Genomic DNA, 20084 nt, shown 5'->3' with positions numbered 1-20084 from the left:
AAATGATTCAGACCAAAGTTTTCAGCTGATGATGAAGGTTTGAACATCATCATCAGCTGGTTCTGAATCAACATATGTCTTCAGTCTTACAGCAAAAACACCCAGATGATCTTTATTCTGAGGCTGAAGGATTTAGTCGTTTCATTTCGAGAATGTTGATATAAAGTTCATTATGAAGCAACCAGTTGGTTTTATAAAACGGCTTGATAAGAACTGTAAGTTATGTGAAACGTGTTGACTGCATTATTATTGTTGAAGCAGAATTCTGTTATCACCACTATGGGGCGCTCGTCTGCTGCTCAGGTACGCCTTCAGAAAAACAGAACCTACAGAAATCTTCTAGTCCTGGGTTCTCTGGTCCAAACCAGAATCCTTCAGACCTCTAACCCGAATAACATCTCTTATAAACGTTGGCAGAATAACAAACAAATAAACATTTGAAGCTTAAAAAAAACATGATCATGTTCATTCAGCCATCCATCTTGGACATGTGTATTTGCTCTTTTTCAGACGCACCGACTGGGGCGGTAAATGGCTAAAAGGTTGACTAGCATGAGCGTTTTTAGGCCATTTTTTGGGGGGTGCCGAAGCACCCCGAAAATGTGAGAATTTAAAACATTTAGTTTTACTATATGTTATTTTAAAGACAATTGTAAAATATAAAAAGCATAGTGTGCTTGGTAGAAATGTTAAATTTCAACAACAAAAAATCCTGATTCTTCCAGCTCAGTTTTTGTCATCTGATCCATTTTAGTGATGAATTTAAATTTCTCAGACACAAGCCAAAGATTGGAAAACCTGTCTGATAGCTCTTGCATGGTGTCAACAATGACATTGAAAACCATGCACCTAAAGTGTATTTCAGGTTCTTCTCCGTGATGAGCATTGCTGGAATTGTCATCTTGGAAACTCTTTTGCTTCCTAAAACATCTCTGTTTGAATTCTGGAGAAGCATCCATTTCAACTGCTATCCTGCTTGCAATTACAAGTGACTTTTGGTAGCCCTCTTCTCTATAATTGAGTAAGAACGTTTTCAGAGAATCAATTAGGCTAATAGCTGTGTCAATTGAGACATCTGCTGCCTGTAGGGCCTTGCTTGCAAAGTTTATCTCTGACAATAAGTCATACCAAATGAGGAGGCACACAAGAAACTCCCTCCTTACAATCTCATCAGACAGTGACTTTGCCTCTGAGACAATTTTGCTGTCTCCTGCCACTTCTGCAAGTTTATAGAGCATCTAGAATCCCCCCCAACTGGAAACATACAGCTTTGACTGAGTCTAGCTTTGCTTCCCACCTGGTATCACTCAGAGGTTTCAGTGTGATGTCAACAAATTCTGTGAGAATGGCCACCTCTTCACTGAAGAGGAACACATAGTGTACAATCTTTGAAGAGTGCCAAAGAAGGTCAGATACTCTCTATTAGATGAAGCTGCATCACACATCAAAAGGTTCAGGCTGTGGCTACAGCAGGGACTGAACAGAGCCTCTGGACATCTCTGTTGTATCAAAGCTTGGACACCCTTGTTTATCCCTCTCATATTAGAGCCATTGTCATAGCTTTGGCCCCTACAATTAGCCAAGTCCAACCTCAGACTATCCAGCACTCCTGTCAGTGTGTCTGCAAGGCCTTTCCCAGTTGTGTCCTTCACAGCCGTGAACCCCACAAAAGACTCATTAATACTGACATTCTTCTTCTCATCAGTATGAATATACCGTATGATAACTGAGGCCTGCTCTTGCTTTGAAATATCAGGAGTGCAGTCCAGTTCCACTGCAAAGTACTTGGAGGCTTTAATCTGGGCACAAATTTTACTTAAAACACATTCTGATATTGAATCCAAATATTCATTCTGAGTGCACCAAGACAGATATCCGGTGTTTTTTTGTTTTTCTTTGGAGGCAGTTTTTCTAAGATGCTCTGCCAGTGTGACATCATACCTTGCGATGAGCTCATGGATACCTAGAAAATTTCCATTTTTAGGATTTCCTAGCTGCGCATTTTTTCCCCTCAGCGGCAGTTTCTTTCAGCAAGGAAGAGTATGCAGTCAATCACTCGAGTCAAAATACTTCTCCAGTGTGTCTTTTCAGCGGGCGTGGCTCTCTGTAATTCACAATCAATAGTTTTACCTATGCGTAAGCGAGATGCCAATTCTTTCCACATCAGATTGTCATGATGTGGTGTGGGTGGCGTCGGACCATGTGTGGTGGAGCTGATCAGGAGGCAGGAATGCAGGCATGGATAACATAAAAATGGATTTAATAGCAGGATACGGCAGGATACAACAAGAACAACACGACAAACAACAATGATCCGACACTGACACATACAAGACGGCAGGTATAAATACACAGGGAAACAATCAGGAACACATGGGCAGGTTAACAAGGGGCAGGTGAGACCAAAAAACTAAACAGGAGGCAGGGGAGAGTCACAGTCAGAGGGAGGCAGGAGCAGATCGTGACACAGATAAGCATTTATGTGATAACCACTAGTTTCATGGTGCATCAGGGTTTTTGAAAGACACTGTCAGTTGTTATAACCCGTCACAAAGCGTGTGTCAGCAACTCTAGCTTCACCAAAAAGCTTACAAGCAAAACAATAGACTTTTAGTACTTTTGGAGTACAGTAACCAATCCCGTTCCACTTTCTCTCCATTGGACAGTAAACGAAAACAGTGTGCTTTGGAAAAACACCGTTTACTCTTCTCTGATCTTGGATATGGCCCACCAGGACATTTCGGTGGGCCATTCTGAACCATGTACTGCCTCAATGTGTCCCCAATTTCATGTGGTGAAGGCCATTCAGATGGATCTTTTAAATAAGGTCTTTCAGCCCTCTCCTCTGCACTTCTCTGTTCCTCTTCCTCTTTATCATGTTGACCTCTTTGTTCTTCTCCCTCTTCTTCTTGTAGACCTCTATGTTCTCTCTCTCCTTCATTATGTGGATCTCTCTGTTTCTGTCCCTCTTCTTCATCATGTAGACCTCTCTGCTCCACATTCTCCTCCGTAGTCATTGACTTGCCTTGTCTGCCTGCACTTATTTTTCTTAAAGGACAAAAAGATGGTCAGTAAAATTCTAATCATACTAGAATTCCAGGTTTTTAATGGCCATTCTAGTATATGTATTCCTATCTGTCATGGTCTCAAGCATTATTTAACAGCTATAAATTACCACTCTTGAAAATGCACTTGATCATTATAAATAATATTTAAAAATTGATCACTTGGTATTAAGTGAGTGTTCACTTCCACCTAGTATTAGACCAACCTGTTGCCTTCCTATCTCTGTTCTGAATCTTTATATCTCTTTTTTCTTCTTTCTCTCCATCCGCACATCTGAATAATAAGACATTTGAATTTAGAAATATTAAAAAAATACAAGACTCAAACTACATATAAAAACATTATGTTTTAGTTTAAAATTGCAGGAATTTAAGAGCAAATCTGAAGTGCATCACCCAATTCAATAATTTATCAGTATTATCACTCAACATCCAATTAAACAAAGGATTACTGTCAGAAAAACTAAATAACCACCCCTGGTTCCTTTATTTTTCTTGTGATTATCTATTACGTATTTTTTATTAGATCTAGCTGAATCAACCCCCCCCCCCCCCCCCCCCACCACCACCACCACCACCACCACCCCCGCTGCTCTCACGGAGATCCGACTACTCCCAGAAGCCTGTGTGAGATTAAAACCCTGATCTTGTGATCCATACAGAACACCCGTAACCTGTCATTTTACTAGAGGCAGGCTAGCAGCTTCAGCTAATAGAGCTAATAGGAATAATGCCTTCTTGCGAGATGACTCTACTGTCTTTCAATCACTTAGAAAGGTTTTTTTTTTCATCCCAACGAAATCATTTTTCCCTTTCCCTCTTCCGTTTTTTTTGTGCCCAGGAGAGCTTTTTTTCGGACTTTCCATCTCTAGCTAACCTAGCTAGCTGATCAGATGACAGTAGATATCATTCAAATGAAAACACTCGCGCCCCAGCGCGTATTCGCGGGCACACGCGCTGGACTCCTCAAGAGTGTTCACGTTCTGTGTGTGTGTGTGTGTGTGTGGGGGGGGGGGGGGGGGGGGGGCGTCAGGGCTGCGGTGGGGCGCCCAATCGCTTGCTTCTGTTAATAATTATTTAATTTACACATGCACAATAGCTATGCAACACAAAAAAGCCCTTCCCCCCCATCAATGCTTAAGCGCACCCTCCAGCGCGGTGCCCCTATGCGTCGCATACACTGCATACCCACTTTTGGCGCCACTGACTGGTAACTTTAACAACCGAGCGTCTGCGTCGTTTTGACTGCGCACGCGCACTTAACGCTTGCACTTAATTGAGCAGCCCTCCTGGCCCCGCCCCTTCCACACGTCACGTGAACAGCGTCTGCGTCCTCTCTTTATGACGTCACAAAGCCTCAAACTTCATTACCGTCATATACCTTGACCAGCACATCGGATCAGTCACATTTCAGACCACGCCTCAGAGCAAACAGGTAGCATGGAAAACCTACATCATCCTCAGATAGAACCACTGAAAGAAAGGGAGAGATTGTTAATAAACTTATTTAATGCGGAACAAAAACTCAAAGATTTGAAAGAGCGCTTTGTAAGAGAGACTGAGCATTCTGCTGCAGAGAAATTAGAGCAACTGGGCACTTATGAAGAGGAGTTAGAAAAATATGATCTTGATTTAATTTTAGTAAATAGAGATGCCAAAGATACAATTTTAGCCCATAAGCGTAATTTAAGTAAACAGGGGCATTTACTTTGGGAACTCGAAGAGGAAAATAAAGTCCTGCAAAATTACAAATTACAACATGAAAACGAAGCCCTGGAAGAGAAGATTTTAGATGACTGTCTCTCAAAAATTAAATTAGTACAAACCTTAGAGTTAAGAGCAATTCCTATGAAATTACACCCAAGGCCTAGTCGTAAGAAGGACTGGATTTCAGGTGCTATCTCACAAAATAAACAAAAAATTAACAAACTGGAAGCCCTGAAGTGTTCAAATCAAGAAAGGTTGTCAAACCTAGAGGAACACAAAAAGAGAGAGAATCAGTTCCAAGACTATTTGTTGGCAAAATACCGGCATTTACCATTAGATGTTAAGGAGGAGTCTTGCTCTGCGATTGCCAGAATAAAGTATGTAGACTCAAAGTTAAAACAGTTAGATAAAGCGAGACTTTCAGCTCTCAAGCAAAACTCAGCGGCGAAAAAGACGTTGAGAGAGAAATTGACTGACATAGCGGAAGAAAACATGTCAACTTATCAAACAAACGTTGTTCGGAGAACTAAGGGGGAGTCTTGCTCTGCGATTGACAGAATAGAGTATGTAGACTCAAAGTTAAAACAGTTAGATAAAGCGAGACTTTCAGCTCTCAAACAAAACTCAGCGGCGGAAAAGACGTTGAGAAAGGAATTGACTGACACAGCGGAAGAAAACATGTCAACTTATCAAACAAACGTTGTTCGGAGAACTAAGGGTGAAGTTAAAAATGAACCACGCTTAGACTTACAAGGAATACCAATGAAATTAAGGTATACAAGTCATAGGAAGTACTTACCTTAAATCTGCATCACGCCCGGCATTCTAAACCCTGGGTTCGAAAATTTTAAAATCAGTCCTTCAAACACAATTATTCATTGATGGGATTTACTTAAGAGACAGATACAGGAACATGGACATTGTAAAACCACGTTCACATGTTTGTAGCAAGATGCTTTTAGCCATAGCTAATTTACAGCACTTTAGATGGGCTGTTAAAACAGTCAAAAGAAGTTTATAATCTTGTTTTTCATCGTGGGCATGCTTTGCTGTCTACTATAGTAAATTGCGAGGGGGTGGGAGGGAAGCTAATGAAGAAACCAGTTTTTAGCATTTCATCGTATTTGTTTAGGTAAGTTCACACGTTTGGCTGCAATAACAGAGAAGGGCGTAAATTCAGCTTGTCTTTCTGTTCAATACATTTCTTGGACTCACCACTTGTGAAAGGAGCCAAAGATGTTGGGTGCAATGTGTGATGTAGCCGAAGGAGAGACTCTTCGGCTGGGAAGGGAACGCTTTGGGAATTCCCCCGAAAGAGCTGGCCCAAGTGGCTGGTGAGAGGAAAGTCTTGGCCTCCCTGTTTAGGCGACTGTCTCCGCGACCTGACCCTGGATAAGTGGCCAAAAATGGATGGATGGATGAAACTTTGTTATGGCGCTTACACAGTAGCGTCGGCACGGCCCCAAAAGTTACCGAACGGCACCAGAATTTGGCTTCGCACACAGGTCAGATTCACGTTTTCGGTGCCGAGGCAACTCTTTTTTCAGACCTCCTCCCCAGCGGTCAGACTGGGACCGAGGCGACACTACCAACTGATTGGCTAGCTGAAATTATGCCTACTGCCTTTGATCTGCCAGCGGGGGGGTGTTCCGCATGCGTGGTTCATTTTTACTGAACACGGTACATGAGAAAAAAAAAGGTAAAAACATTAAAGTAGAAAACAAATGGGTAAAACAAGACATAAAGAGACCAATGAAAGCAGGGAATTAAAATCAACATAAATTAAGCCGGCGGCTAACAGATAAGTGTGTAAACCAGTGGGAAGTGTGGTGGTGGTGGGGGTGGGGGTGGGAGGGTCGGGGGTCACAAGACAGCGTTTCCCTACCGTAGACAAGGACTGCCAGGTCTCCGATGTAGCCTAGTTGTCTTTAGATTGGCTGTTAAAATAGTCGAAAGAAGCAGAAGATCCATTTTCTGCAGCTGGAATAGCCAGGATTTAGTTCTGTCATGCTAGGTGGCAGAAAGACCGTTTACACACTTTGGAACTTATAAGAAACTTTTGAAGAAGCCAGTCTTTAGCATTTCATCATGTTTATTTAGGTAATTTGACAGTAAAATGTTAATAGTCTGCTGAGCGGTTGACTGCGCTAACAGATAAGTGTGTAAACCAGTGTGAAGTGGGGTGGGGGGTGGGGGGTGGTTGCCCAAGGCGCTGAACACGGTACATGAGGATAAAAAAAGGTAAAAACATTAAAGTAGAAAACAAATGGGTAAAACAAGACATAAAGAGACCAATGAAAGCAGGGAATTAAAATCAACATAAATGAAGCCGGCGGCTAACAGATAAGTGTGTAAACCAGTGGGAAGTGTGGTGGTGGTGGGGGTGGGGGTGGGAGGGTCGGGGGTCACAAGACAGCGTTTCCCTACCGTAGACAAGGACTGCCAGGTCTCCGATGTAGCCTAGTTGTCTTTAGATTGGCTGTTAAAATAGTCGAAAGAAGCAGAAGATCCATTTTCTGCAGCTGGAATAGCCAGGATTTAGTTCTGTCATGCTAGGTTGCAGAAAGACCGTTTACACACTTTGGAACTTATAAGAAACTTTTGAAGAAGCCAGTCTTTAGCATTTCATCATGTTTATTTAGGTAATTTGACAGTAAAATGTTAATAGTCTGCTGAGCGGTTGACTGCGCTAACAGATAAGTGTGTAAACCAGTGTGAAGTGGGGTGGGGGGTGGGGGTTGGTTGCCCAAGGCGCTGAACACGGTACATGAGGATAAAAAAAGGTAAAAACATTAAAGTAGAAAACAAATGGGTAAAACAAGACATAAAGAGACCAATGAAAACAGGGAATTAAAATCAACATAAATGAAGCCGGCGGCTAACAGATAAGTGTGTAAACCAGTGGGAAGTGTGGTGGTGGTGGTGGTGGTGCTGGTGGTGGTGGTGGTGGTGGGGGGGGGGGTCGGGGGTCACAAGACAGCGTTTCCCTGCCGTAGACAAGGACTGCCAGGTCTCCGATGTAGCCTAGTTGTCTTTAGATTGGCTGTTAAAATAGTCGAAAGAAGCAGAAGATCCATTTTCTGCAGCTGGAATAGCCAGGATTTAGTTCTGTCATGCTAGGTGGCAGAAAGACCGTTTACACACTTTGGAACTTATAAGAAACTTTTGAAGAAGCCAGTCTTTAGCATTTCATCATGTTTATTTAGGTAATTTGACAGTAAAATGTTAATAGTCTGCTGAGCGGTTGACTGCGCTAACAGATAAGTGTGTAAACCAGTGTGAAGTGGGGTGGGGGGTGGGGGGTGGTTGCCCAAGGCGCTGAACACGGTACATGAGGATAAAAAAAGGTAAAAACATTAAAGTAGAAAACAAATGGGTAAAACAAGACATAAAGAGACCAATGAAAGCAGGGAATTAAAATCAACATAAATGAAGCCGGCGGCTAACAGATAAGTGTGTAAACCAGTGGGAAGTGTGGTGGTGGTGGGGGTGGGGGTGGGAGGGTCGGGGGTCACAAGACAGCGTTTCCCTACCGTAGACGAGGACTGCCAGGTCTCCGATGTAGCCTAGTTGTCTTTAGATTGGCTGTTAAAATAGTCGAAAGAAGCAGAAGATCCATTTTCTGCAGCTGGAATAGCCAGGATTTAGTTCTGTCATGCTAGGTGGCAGAAAGACCGTTTACACACTTTGGAACTTATAAGAAACTTTTGAAGAAGCCAGTCTTTAGCATTTCATCATGTTTATTTAGGTAATTTGACAGTAAAATGTTAATAGTCTGCTGAGCGGTTGACTGCGCTAACAGATAAGTGTGTAAACCAGTGTGAAGTGGGGTGGGGGGTGGGGGGTGGTTGCCCAAGGCGCTGAACACGGTACATGAGGATAAAAAAAGGTAAAAACATTAAAGTAGAAAACAAATGGGTAAAACAAGACATAAAGAGACCAATGAAAACAGGGAATTAAAATCAACGTAAATGAAGCCGGCGGCTAACAGATAAGTGTGTAAACCAGTGGGAAGTGTGGTGGTGGTGGTGGTGGTGCTGGTGGTGGTGGTGGTGGGGTGGGGGGTCAGGGGTCACAAGACAGCGTTTCCCTGCCGTAGACAAGGACTGCCAGGTCTCCGATGTAGCCTAGTTGTCTTTAGATTGGCTGTTAAAATAGTCGAAAGAAGCAGAAGATCCATTTTCTGCAGCTGGAATAGCCAGGATTTAGTTCTGTCATGCTAGGTGGCAGAAAGACCGTTTACACACTTTGGAACTTATAAGAAACTTTTGAAGAAGCCAGTCTTTAGCATTTCATCATGTTTATTTAGGTAATTTGACAGTAAAATGTTAATAGTCTGCTGAGCGGTTGACTGCGCTAACAGATAAGTGTGTAAACCAGTGTGAAGTGGGGTGGGGGTTTGTTGCCCAAGGCGCTGAACACGGTACATGAGGATAAAAAAAAGGTAAAAACATTAAAGTAGAAAACAAATGGGTAAAACAAGACATAAAGAGACCAATGAAAACAGGGAATTAAAATCAACATAAATGAAGCCGGCGGCTGACAAAGCTGCCCTCTCTGTGGAGGGTAACTCTGAAGTGCCTTTTTTTTCCCTCCCCCGACTATCCTCATATAAGCCCTCTTGATCTATAACGGTAGTGCGACTCGTGCTGCGAATGACCACAGTCACCAATTCTTGTCATGTGTCTATGTATGCATGTCTGATCTCAGAATTGTGTATACTGAAACAATTGAATTTCTCTCTGGGATTAATAAAGTATTTTTGAGTTGAATTGAATGAGTCAATTGAGAACCCATTCTCATTTACAATGACAATCTGGCCAAGAGGCAGAAGTAACAGAGACATAATTAGCTTTATACCAAAGAAAAAAAAAGATAATATAAAAACAAGATCAAAATAAGATAAAAACAGTTAGATATAAAGACAAAGGATTGTTCTCATATATAATATGTGAAGGCAATCAAAACGCACTTAAAACCATTTTAAGCACTCAGAAGCAGGCACACTGATCAGAAACTATTGATTGCAATGTATTATTGAAGGTAGATGGTGGAATGTAGGTAAAAGAAGAAGAAAATATATTTTCTATAGCGCAGGAGTGGGGAACCCTGGTCCATCGAGGGCCGCTATCCAGCATATCTTAGTTTCAACCCTGCTTCAACACACCTGATTTCAATCAGCAGGCGATTAACAGGCTTCTGCACAGCCTGACGAGCAGCTGCACAGGTGAATCAACCACTGAATCAGAAGTGTTGGAGCAAAGACGTGCTGGATACCGGCCCTCGAGGACCAGGGTTCCCCCACGCCTGCTATAGTGCCTCTCAAGATAAAAATCACGAGGCGCTTCACAAAAACAAAATGTAAAAATATCAATAATTTAGAAAATTGTTAAAAATATATTTAAAATGAGCAAAAAATAGACAATTGTGATTAAACAATGTAAAGAAAGAGAGAGTGAATAGGAAAGAGGGAAATCAGTGGATCCTGAGGAAGGTGGAATAGGTGGGGAGAGCAGAATAAAGGGAGAGTGGTGAAGAAGGTCATACAAAAGCCAGCTTGAACAAGTGAGTCTTCAGCTGCTTTTTAAAGGAGACCACTGAGTCCACTGATCTCAGGCTCAGGGGGAGAGAGTTCCAGAGTCTGGGGGCCACAGCAGCAAATGATCTGTCAACTTTGGTCTTTAGCCTGGTGCTGCACAACCAGTAGGCTTTGATCACTGGACCTCAGGGACCTGCTGGGGTGTAGGGACTAAGAAGATCACCAATGTAAGATGGTGCTTGTCCATGTAAGGCCCTATAGACCAGAACCAGGATCTTGAAATGAACCCTGAAATTGACTGGCAGCCAATGAAGCTGGAGGAGAAGCGGGGTGATGTGGGTGTGTTTGGAGGACTTGGTCAGAAGCCGAGCACAGGCATTCTGAACGACCTGTAGACGGTTCAGGGAGGTTCTGTTCAGACACGTGAAAAGAGAGTTGCAGTAGTCTAAGCATGAGGAGATGAAGGTCTGGATAACTGTCTCAAGTTCAGAGCGGAACAGAATGGGACTCAGCTTAGCAATGTTCCTGAGATGGAAGAAGGAAGAGCGAACAAGAGAAGAAAAGGTAATGAGCTTTAGTGATTTTTGAAGCTCATTCCGCTTGATGGAAGCAGCAAACTGGAATGAGGAGCGGCCAAATGAGGTGCAAGCTTTGGGAATAATGATAGAGATTAAGTTACTAGAAGGTAAACTGTGCTTGTTGTTGGAAAATATGATGTAAATGTAAATCCTGTGGGAATGGAGTGATGGCCAGTTAACGAGTGAGTACAGATCATAATGGTGAGTAGTGAAAGGGGCACCAGTGACGAAACAGATTGCTGAGTGATAAATGACATTGAGTTTGTGAAGAAGTGTTTTAGAAGCAGTCCCATAAATGATGTCACTGTAATCCAAGATGGGAAGGATTGTCATTTTGGCCAAGATTTGCTTTAAAGGATGACTTGTTGCAGTATAGAAACCCAATTCTTGACTTGACTTAAGAAAGTAATGAATTATTGTGAATATCAAATGAAAGTGTGCCATCAAGCCAGATACCTAAATACTAATAGGAACTGACAAGCTGTACGTCTGTACCATCCAGGGAAACAATACTAAGGTGGACAGTTGATTGTGGTAAGTTATGGTTGAAGATCATGAACTTTGTTTTATTTGTGTTTAAATGAAGATGAATGTTGGAGAAGGCACATTGAAGACAATTAAAGTTGTGCTCCAAGGAGGACAAAGCTGTGTTCAAGAAAGAACTGCATGCATATAAAATTGTGTCATCTGCATATAAATGTATATGAGAACTGTCAAGAGCATGAACAATGTTATTAATATAGACTTTGAATAAGGTTGGGCCCAGTATTGACACTTGAGGAACACCCATAGATGGAGGTAGAGGAGAAGATTGGTAACCCTCTGTTCATTGTTTGCGTACGGCCTAAGATATAACTTCTAAACCATGCCACAGAGGCCTGAGAAATTCCTATATGTTTGAGCCTGCTAAGTAAGATGTTATGGTCTAACATGGTCAAATGCACCTTAAATGGTTTTACTTCAAATTGATTGAGCTTATCGTAAATCAACCCTCCTGAAAATCCATGATTCTAATTCAGGAACTGATCCCTCAAACCATTACTGTCAATGACTACCCATCACTCCACTCATTTACATAAGCTAATGATCTAATTATCAAACCCTCTGACTATCGATCGTCTCTTCACACCGACATCTGTGGGGTCTCACCGTCCAAAAGCAAAGATGATAGTCAGCAGTGGGATGATCTTCAACTGCTCCTGGCTCAGATACATCGCCAAGACTACCAACTGAAGGAAGTAGATCAGGAAAAGTGAGGCGGAGTCGGAAACAAAACGTCGGTGGACACCAACTTCCTGAAGCTCTGCCTCCTTAACGTCATCAGAATAAAACGGTTGAGTTGCACCCGACCTGAGTCGACTGACCCCTAGAACCAACCAGCCTGAAAAAGAGATCAAAGACATTTAAAAAAATGTACGCATCAAATGAGGAAAACAAGACTCAAAAAGCAGGAAACGAAGGAACTCAACATCAACATGAAATTAAAGTCTTAGATCATCACACTGCTCAGTCTCAAACAGGTAAGAAAAGCAAGAGAGACAGGTGGTACATATCTACAGTATCAGCGTTGGACCTACCAAGGATGATGGGAGCAGCAGCAAACACAGAGCAACGCAGAGTGTAGACAAGCCTGAGGGGGGCGCTATCAAGCAGAGGTGCATCAAATGGCAGGAAGACAAACCCGCCCCACACCAGAAATGGGAAAAACAGCGCTGATGTCATCAAGGAGACGCCCATTTTCAGGGCATCTCGGTCAGGGCAACCACAGTCACCTGAAATGGGTAAAACAGTGTCAGCAAGCCCCACCAGATAGGTAAAACATATAGAAACTGAGACCAAGTTTGGACTTAATAATTTAACACATTCAAATTCTTTAAATAATTTATCTATTTAGTCGCATCATTTTCGGCCCTCTGTCTGCATTAGTCAAGATAAACTAAGAACACTGTGTTCTTAATTTATCTTCCGTTTGAGGAACAGCAGCAACTTTTTCTCTAGGCTGAATTCCATATTCAACGACAAAAATGATAAACCAGCCTCATAAAAATATGTCAACTACTACAAATTAAATGTAGTTCAGGTTTTAAGGCTACCTTTTTCTTAGTGTCGGCTGAATTTAGGTCACTGCTAGCTAATTACACAAACAATCGGACAGAATTCCCGGTTTTCCCTACTTCTGGTAGGTGTAGCCGTTCACAAAATCAAATCAAGTAGTTTTTAAATGTCATTTCAAATGTTCATGACATCCAGCTGAATCAATAAATAGATATAAAAAAAAAACAATGGAACAATGACAGAAAGGCCAATAGGCCAATCGGTGAAAAAAAGCAGGTACACTTACACTTGGCAGGGGGCGCGTCCTCGGCAAATTGATCTTGGTAGCCATGTTGGCTGTAGTTGTCTCCATGAGGACTCAGAAAGGGACTCCTCTCTGATTCCCAGACTTCCTCAGTGTCTCTGGATGACAAGGGGCAGGGGAGGACAGTTACAGATGGACTGAAGACCAGAGCTGCTTTTCCTGGCAGGTGGTTCTCTTCAGCTTCCTCCTTTTTTCCCAACTCCCCACCTTTAAGCTCCTCCTCCTCTCCCCCTCCCCCCCCTTTTTCCTTGTTCTGTCTTCAGCTGTCGCTCACTTTCTGTCCAACTAGATGCCTCGCGAAGAGATGAATCGGACCTCACACTCATCCCGTCACCTTTAACCTTCTGTCCTCCCATCTGTCCTGCCTGTCTCTCTGTTTGCCCATCTGTCTTATGGTCTCCAGGCCACTGCTGGGTACTCTGTTCCATCGTGTTTGACATCTTTGCTTTGTCTTCTCCTCCAGGTTCTGTCCCCCCACTGTCTTCCATCTTGGTATCCCCTGCCAAGGGATGATCATGTGTCAGCCGAGACATCTCCATCTGTCCAAGGAAACAGAAGACAGTCTCCCTTTTAACCAGGTAGCAGAAAGACCAACATCTCTGACCTTTTCCATATGGATGTGAATAAAACAGGAAGCACCTCTAACATCAGTTTATTTCAGTGGTGAGTTTTTGACTGTTTTACAAAATAAAATCAGACGGATTTTTGTGTGAACAGACTTTTTAACGTAAACCATCATCAGTAAGACAACCAAGAAAATTGGTCAAAAATTTGTAGTAAAAAAAACTTTTAGAAATCTTCTCAAATTTGACCCAGTGCCTAATTTTGCAGCTTGATATTAGATCGTTCAAATTCTATCTGTACACTTTTAATTCAGAAAGCTGAAAAATCTACAAACATCCTGGGATCAGATCTCTGATGGGAGTTTTATTGGGATCATCATTTCCTCCTGTTATCTAAGGTCAGGTTATAGAGGCACCAGGACCAAGAGCAAAACCCAAACCCCAGATCGTAGTTGACATATTAAATTCCCACATCTATAAATGTATATACATTCGTTCATCCATTTTATCTGAGTGCAGGTTATGGGGCGGCAGCTCCAGCAGAGGAGCACACTGTTCTCTTCCCGGCAACTTCCACAAGCTCCAACGACAGTATCAAGACGATCCCTAGCCAACGTGCAGATACAATCCCTGGTTTGACTCAGGGGCCTCCTACTGGCACGACACAGGGGCGTAGGTTTGGCATGGATGGAGGATATGTGTCCCCACCACCAATAATTTGACCTCCTCCACTAAAAAACAAGCCATTCAATGTCTCATTGCCCTAGAGGTGCAGAGAGGGTTAACTGACGTTCTCTCCTCATATGGCTAGTGTGATTGGCTGCGCGTGCCATCACGGGAGACTCACGTGAGACAAACTACGCTGGTTGTTAGCAGCACCAAAGCTTGAAGGAAAACGTACCAGTCAAATGCAAGACCCCTGTGTTTGCAATGAGACACACAAGGCCGAAAGTGAGTGTAACCAAAGGTCCTGAGAGGATGGTAGACTTACAAGTTTCCCCCAATGTCAAATCTATGCGAATGCCTGAAACGCCTACGCTAATGCCTGAAACGCCTCATGTGGCTCCTCTCGATGTAGAGGAGCAGCAGCTCTACTCTGACGCTTTCCTGAATGTCCGAGCTCTCCACCGTGTCTCTATGGCTGAGACTGGCCGCTTAACAGATTCCTCATATTTGCAATCTTGTTCTTTTAAGAATAAGAATACCTTTATTAGTCCCTCAGTGGGGAAATTGCATTATTGCAATGGCTCAGGTACAGCAGGATAGCACACAAGATATCACACAAGAGTACATAGTGTAGCGTGATGAATTGCCCATCTTTGACCTAAAAGGCCCTGCTCTATTTGCTCTGCCCAAGCAGAAACACAAGTTTCTGACACAAGCCTAATCTACAAGATGTGGGCCAAGGCCACTCATACTCTGTGCTCTTATCTAAACTGTTACTTCCCCAGACAGCACAAGAACGAAAAAAGAAGAACTCTTTTAGAAAGAACTTTTCTCTTTAAATAATAATTAAATAACTTCTGTTAGTCCAAATAATCATGTGAAGCTAATGTTCAATCAATGTGTGAAATGAGAATATTGATATTATAATCCTATGATAAGTAATATAAATTTAAATATTTACACTAGACTGATCACACGTAATGTTAAGTCATATGACACATTTCCTTTTTCTGATCCAATCAGAACCTTCCAGATCTGACGCGAGGCGTGGTTTTGTTGGTGCTTGTTAAATCGTCTTTTGTGTCAAATTCTGATTCGACCATTAATCAAAACATCCACGTTATAAAACTATGCCCCACGTCATCTTAACTGGAGTTCCAAGCGTTCTAGAGAAGTTATCAGAGTGGCCAATCCGTAACTTTCCTCTTAAAGCCGAAATAACCTAACGACAAGCTGGATTAAATCTGTTGCATGTTCCACCTGCTGCAACGGTTCCTTTAGAATAAAAGCTGAACCATCACGACCCCCTTCAGGGTCTTGCTGATGCCAATAAACTGTTGTGACCTGGGAGTAACTCAAGACTGGAAGGGTCAGCAACCGCTGCATATCTACAGTCGTCGGTTCCAAGAGGGTCCAAGCTGGACCCCCGACATTCCAGATCTAAACGGGGACTTCCATTGGGGTACGTAGACTGACAGATGGCGTCTCAATGTGTGTTATAATCTCCAAACCAAAGCTTAGAGCGAAACACCATTTCACTCCCATCAGAACTAATCGTTTCTCTGGATTTGCTGGTTCTGAACATATTTCACACACAGACCAACCTCAGTCTTACTCCACCTTAGTTCATCATCACATAGTGTTTAAAGGTAGTCTTGTTTAAATTGTTTAGAAATAAATCTTTTAACTTTTTAAACCCGACTCTGTTTCTTGGAGTTGATACGAAGTGTTGCTCAATCCCTGCAATAAAAAGATCCGATCTTATGGTTAAATGTACTCAAAGATCCATTAAGGTGATGTTTCATATTTTATGATATTTTACATTCTATGGTTTCTAATTAAATATAAGAACATCTTCTCTACAATAGTAATAGTAAGTTAAGATAATTATTGCACATGCTAATGAGAGTAGTAGTTATATTGCACGTTTTGAAAAGATGATATTTGCAGTGGAAGGTTACAGATGTTTGGCTTCTATTAGCAGTGACTATTATGGAGTCTAACAGCAGCAGGGAGGAAAGATCTGCGGTATCTCTCCTTCGTACAGCGAGGGTGGATCAGTCTGTTGCTGAAACTGCTCTCCAGAGCAGACAGGGTATCCTGCAGGGGGTGTGACTCATGGTCCAGGATGGATCTGAGTTTTGCCTGTACCCTCTTGTCCCCCACCTCTCGTACTGAGTCCAGAGGACAGCCCAGGACAGACCTGGACTTCTTTATCAGCCTGTCCAGCTTCTTTCTCTCCCTCTCTGTGATGCTGCTGCTCCAATACACCACACCATACAGGATTGCTGATGCCACCACAGAGTCGTAGAAGGGCTTCAGGAGTGTCCCCATCACCCCAAAAGACTGTAGTCTCCTCAGGAGGTGGAGCCTGCTCTGGCCCTTCCTTCCTGTCTGTGTTGTGAGACCAGTCCAGTTTGTTGTTCAGGTGAACACCCAGGTATTTATAGGAGTCCACTCTCTCGATGTCCGTTCCCTGGATGTTCACCGGTGAGGGGACAGCAGGCCGGCGTCTGCGAGGATCCACCACCATCTCCTTTGTTTTCCCTGCATTGATCAGGAGGTGGTTTTGCTGGCACCAGTCGACGAAGTCCTGCGTCAGTCCTCTGTACTCCACATCGTCGTCCTTGATGATCAGTCCGACAATCGCAGAGTCTTCTGAGAACTTCTGCAGGACATAGCTGTCCGTGTTGTGTCTGAGGTCAGCGGTGTAGAGGGTGAAGAGAAATGGAGCCAAGACAGTCCCCTGGGGCACAACCACACTGCAGGTCAGTGGGTCAGACACACAGTCCCGGGATCTCACAAACTGGGGCCGGTTTGTGAGGTAGCTCAGGATCCACTCTGCCAGGTCCTCTCCAGTTTAGTTTTCAGAATCCCTGGCTGGATGGTGTTAAAAGCACTGGAAAAAAAATCACTGAACATGATTCTCACTGTGCTGCCAGGCTTCTCCAGGTGAGCCAAAGCACGATGTAGTAGACAGGTGACTGCACCTTCTACTCCAACCACTGGTCGGTAAGCAAACTGCAATGGATACGTCGAAGGTCCCACAGTAGACCGGAGGTGTCCCAGGATCAGTCTCTCCAGTGTCTTCATCAGGTGGGATGTGACAGCCACCGGCCGGTAGCTACTGAGCTCATTAGCTTTTCGTGTCTTCGGCACTGGAACCACACAGGAGGTCTTCCAGAGCTGAGGTACCACCCTCAGCTTGAGGCTCAGGTTGAAGACATGCTCTATAACTCCACTCAGTTCATCTGCGCAGGATTTAAGGAGACTGGAGCTAATATTGTCAGGACCAGCAGCTTTTTTCGCTTTGATCTGCATCTGCTCTCTCGTCACCTGGCCTGTTGTAAAGGAGAGGAGTGGGCAGTGGGGCTCTGTACTGGGGAGGGGGCCGAGTCCTGGGGGATGCACGATGGTGCGAATGGAGGAGCCAGAGGTGTGAAGGGCTGTAGTTGTAGGGGGTCTTCCAGGTGTCGAGTTATTTGAATGAGGCTGTGTGGGGGAAGGGGTGGGTGCTTGGTCAAACCTATTGAAATACAGGTTTAGGTAGTTGGGCCACTTCAGGTCCCCCTCCCCCTGTGAGTGGGGTGTTTTGCTTCTCCATTTTCCTATTGTAGCTGGCCTCCCTAATCTTCCTCCTCAGCTCCTTCTGAACGGTTCTCAGCTACTCCTTGTCCCCAGATTTGAAGGCTCTCTTTTTCTCCTTTAAGAGAGTTTTGATGTTGTGGGTGATCCATGGTTTGGTGTTCGCGGAGCACCACACCGTCCTGGAGGGAACGGTGTTCTCAAAACAGAAGTTTATGTAGTCCGTGATGCAATCTGTGATGGCATTAATGTCTTCCCCATGTGGATCACAGAGATCTGTCCACACCGTGGTGTTGAAGCAGTCCCTGAGAACCTCCTCACACTGATCATTCCACCTCCTCACTGTACGTGGGGCCACAGCCTGCCTGTTTGGATTTCACCTAAAGCTTTTGAGTAACCTATAGGTACGGCCTGGGACAATTATTCACAATTAAGAGTTTCCCCTGCATCTCTATGAACTTGACAAGCTCTTCACTGCTTTCTTGTCCTGCTTTGCAAGATAATATATATATATATATATATACACACACACTTTTGATAATGAGGACAAACAGCCACTTTTACTGCAGTTTTGCTCAAAAACATCAGTTCAGTCCTTGTGATCCACTCGCTGTTTACCTCCTCTTTCCCTCCTCAGCTGTGGGAGCTCTGTGAAGCTGACCCCCGTCAGCTTCAAAAGTGCAGGCAAATAGGCTGCTCGATTAACTACAGGGGTGAGGAGGACTAATGCAAACAAATGGGAATTACAAGGGAGGAGGAAAACATGAGGAAAGCCTAGAGGGAGCTGGGGAATACAAGAAGACACATGAGGAGAACCTGAGGGAGAACAGGAGGGGGCTGGGGACCAAGGGGACACAGAACATGACACATTCACCTGGAAAACCAGAAATTAGTTTTTAAACTCTAAAGAAAATTTTGAACAGGACATAGCGGAGAAACGACAGACTCTAAATGATGTGAAGAAATGTTTAAAAGCTGAAAACATTCATCTGGAGAACCAGAAATCAGAGTTTGAGCAGAAAAAGACAGAATTACAGCATTAGATTAGATAGACAATTTCTGCTCAAAGAGGAATTAAATATTCAACTTCTCAGAGAGAATCTGCAGGAAGAGAAAAGGGAGTTTATTAAAGCAGTAGAAGAAGCTAAAAGTGATTTCAATGAAAGTCTAATTTAAATGAGAGTTTAAAATGTATGATCATTGCGAGTCTGTGTGTGTATGTGTTTGTGGGGGGTGCAGTGTGTGCGTGCGTGCATGTGGCAAGGACGGGGAGCGCGAAGGATCAAGCCTGGGGTACCAAATTCGGTAGAGTCAGCCCTGGTGTTACCTGACACCTGATGATAGGCCCTAGGTAGGCGGCCTTGGGGATCAACCCAGCGGCATGATGACTGAACTTTTCGGAACTGATCTGCTCTGGGTGGCTGCATGTTGGAGTAGCTCTGTTGACGATATGTAAGTTTTGTCTTTTCTTGGACATTTTTTCTTCAAAGTTTCTCAAGAAAAACGTTTTTTTTTTTTTGGACATTTTACTTTTCTGTTTCTGGTGCTGTGAAGCTTGGAGGATTTTTTTCTGCAATTGTTTTGCTTTTTTCACTTTTTGAGCATTTGTTATTATGCGTAACCATGGCAACAAGCTGGTTTACAGCTGATTAACATTGGAAAGGCTGAAATAATACCTCAACCGAAGCCACCAGAGGTGGAAAGTAACGAATTACATTTACTCACGTTACTGTAATTGAGTTGCTTTTTTTGTTTATTTATACTTTTCAAGTTGTTTTTAAAATCTGTACATTTACTTTTACTTCAATTCAATTCAAAAATACTTTATTAATCCCAGAGGGAAATTGATTGCTGTAGTAGCTCAGAATAATAATAATAATCAAGTCGTCAAAGAGTTATTGTACATCACAATGGCTGTTGGCAGGAAGGATCTCCAGTAGTGGTCAGTGTTGCAGCGAAACTGAAGAAGCCTCTGACTGAAGACACTCTTCCGTTGTCAGACAGTCTTGTGAAGAGAATGCT

The 20084-nt window shown here is 43.2% G+C and overlaps 1 long non-coding RNA gene and 1 pseudogene across 1 annotated transcript; both read right to left on the bottom strand.

The window, feature by feature from the left end:
- Positions 1–4101: 4101 nt before the first annotated feature.
- On the bottom strand, positions 4102–6490 carry LOC139069862 (uncharacterized). The gene is made up of 3 exons (XR_011520532.1): positions 5988–6490; positions 4892–5604; positions 4102–4538 (listed from the first exon to the last, which is right to left on the bottom strand). It is a non-coding gene; the product is annotated as an uncharacterized lncRNA (long non-coding RNA).
- A 3946-nt stretch (positions 6491–10436) lies between these two features.
- On the bottom strand, positions 10437–13787 carry LOC129163430 (transmembrane protein 79-like; annotated as a pseudogene).
- Positions 13788–20084: the final 6297 nt, after the last annotated feature.

Source organism: Nothobranchius furzeri, chromosome 5, assembly GCF_043380555.1.
Source record: "Nothobranchius furzeri strain GRZ-AD chromosome 5, NfurGRZ-RIMD1, whole genome shotgun sequence".
Lineage (NCBI taxonomy): Eukaryota > Metazoa > Chordata > Actinopteri > Cyprinodontiformes > Nothobranchiidae > Nothobranchius > Nothobranchius furzeri.
This window is presented reverse-complemented; position numbering and strand designations above follow the sequence as displayed.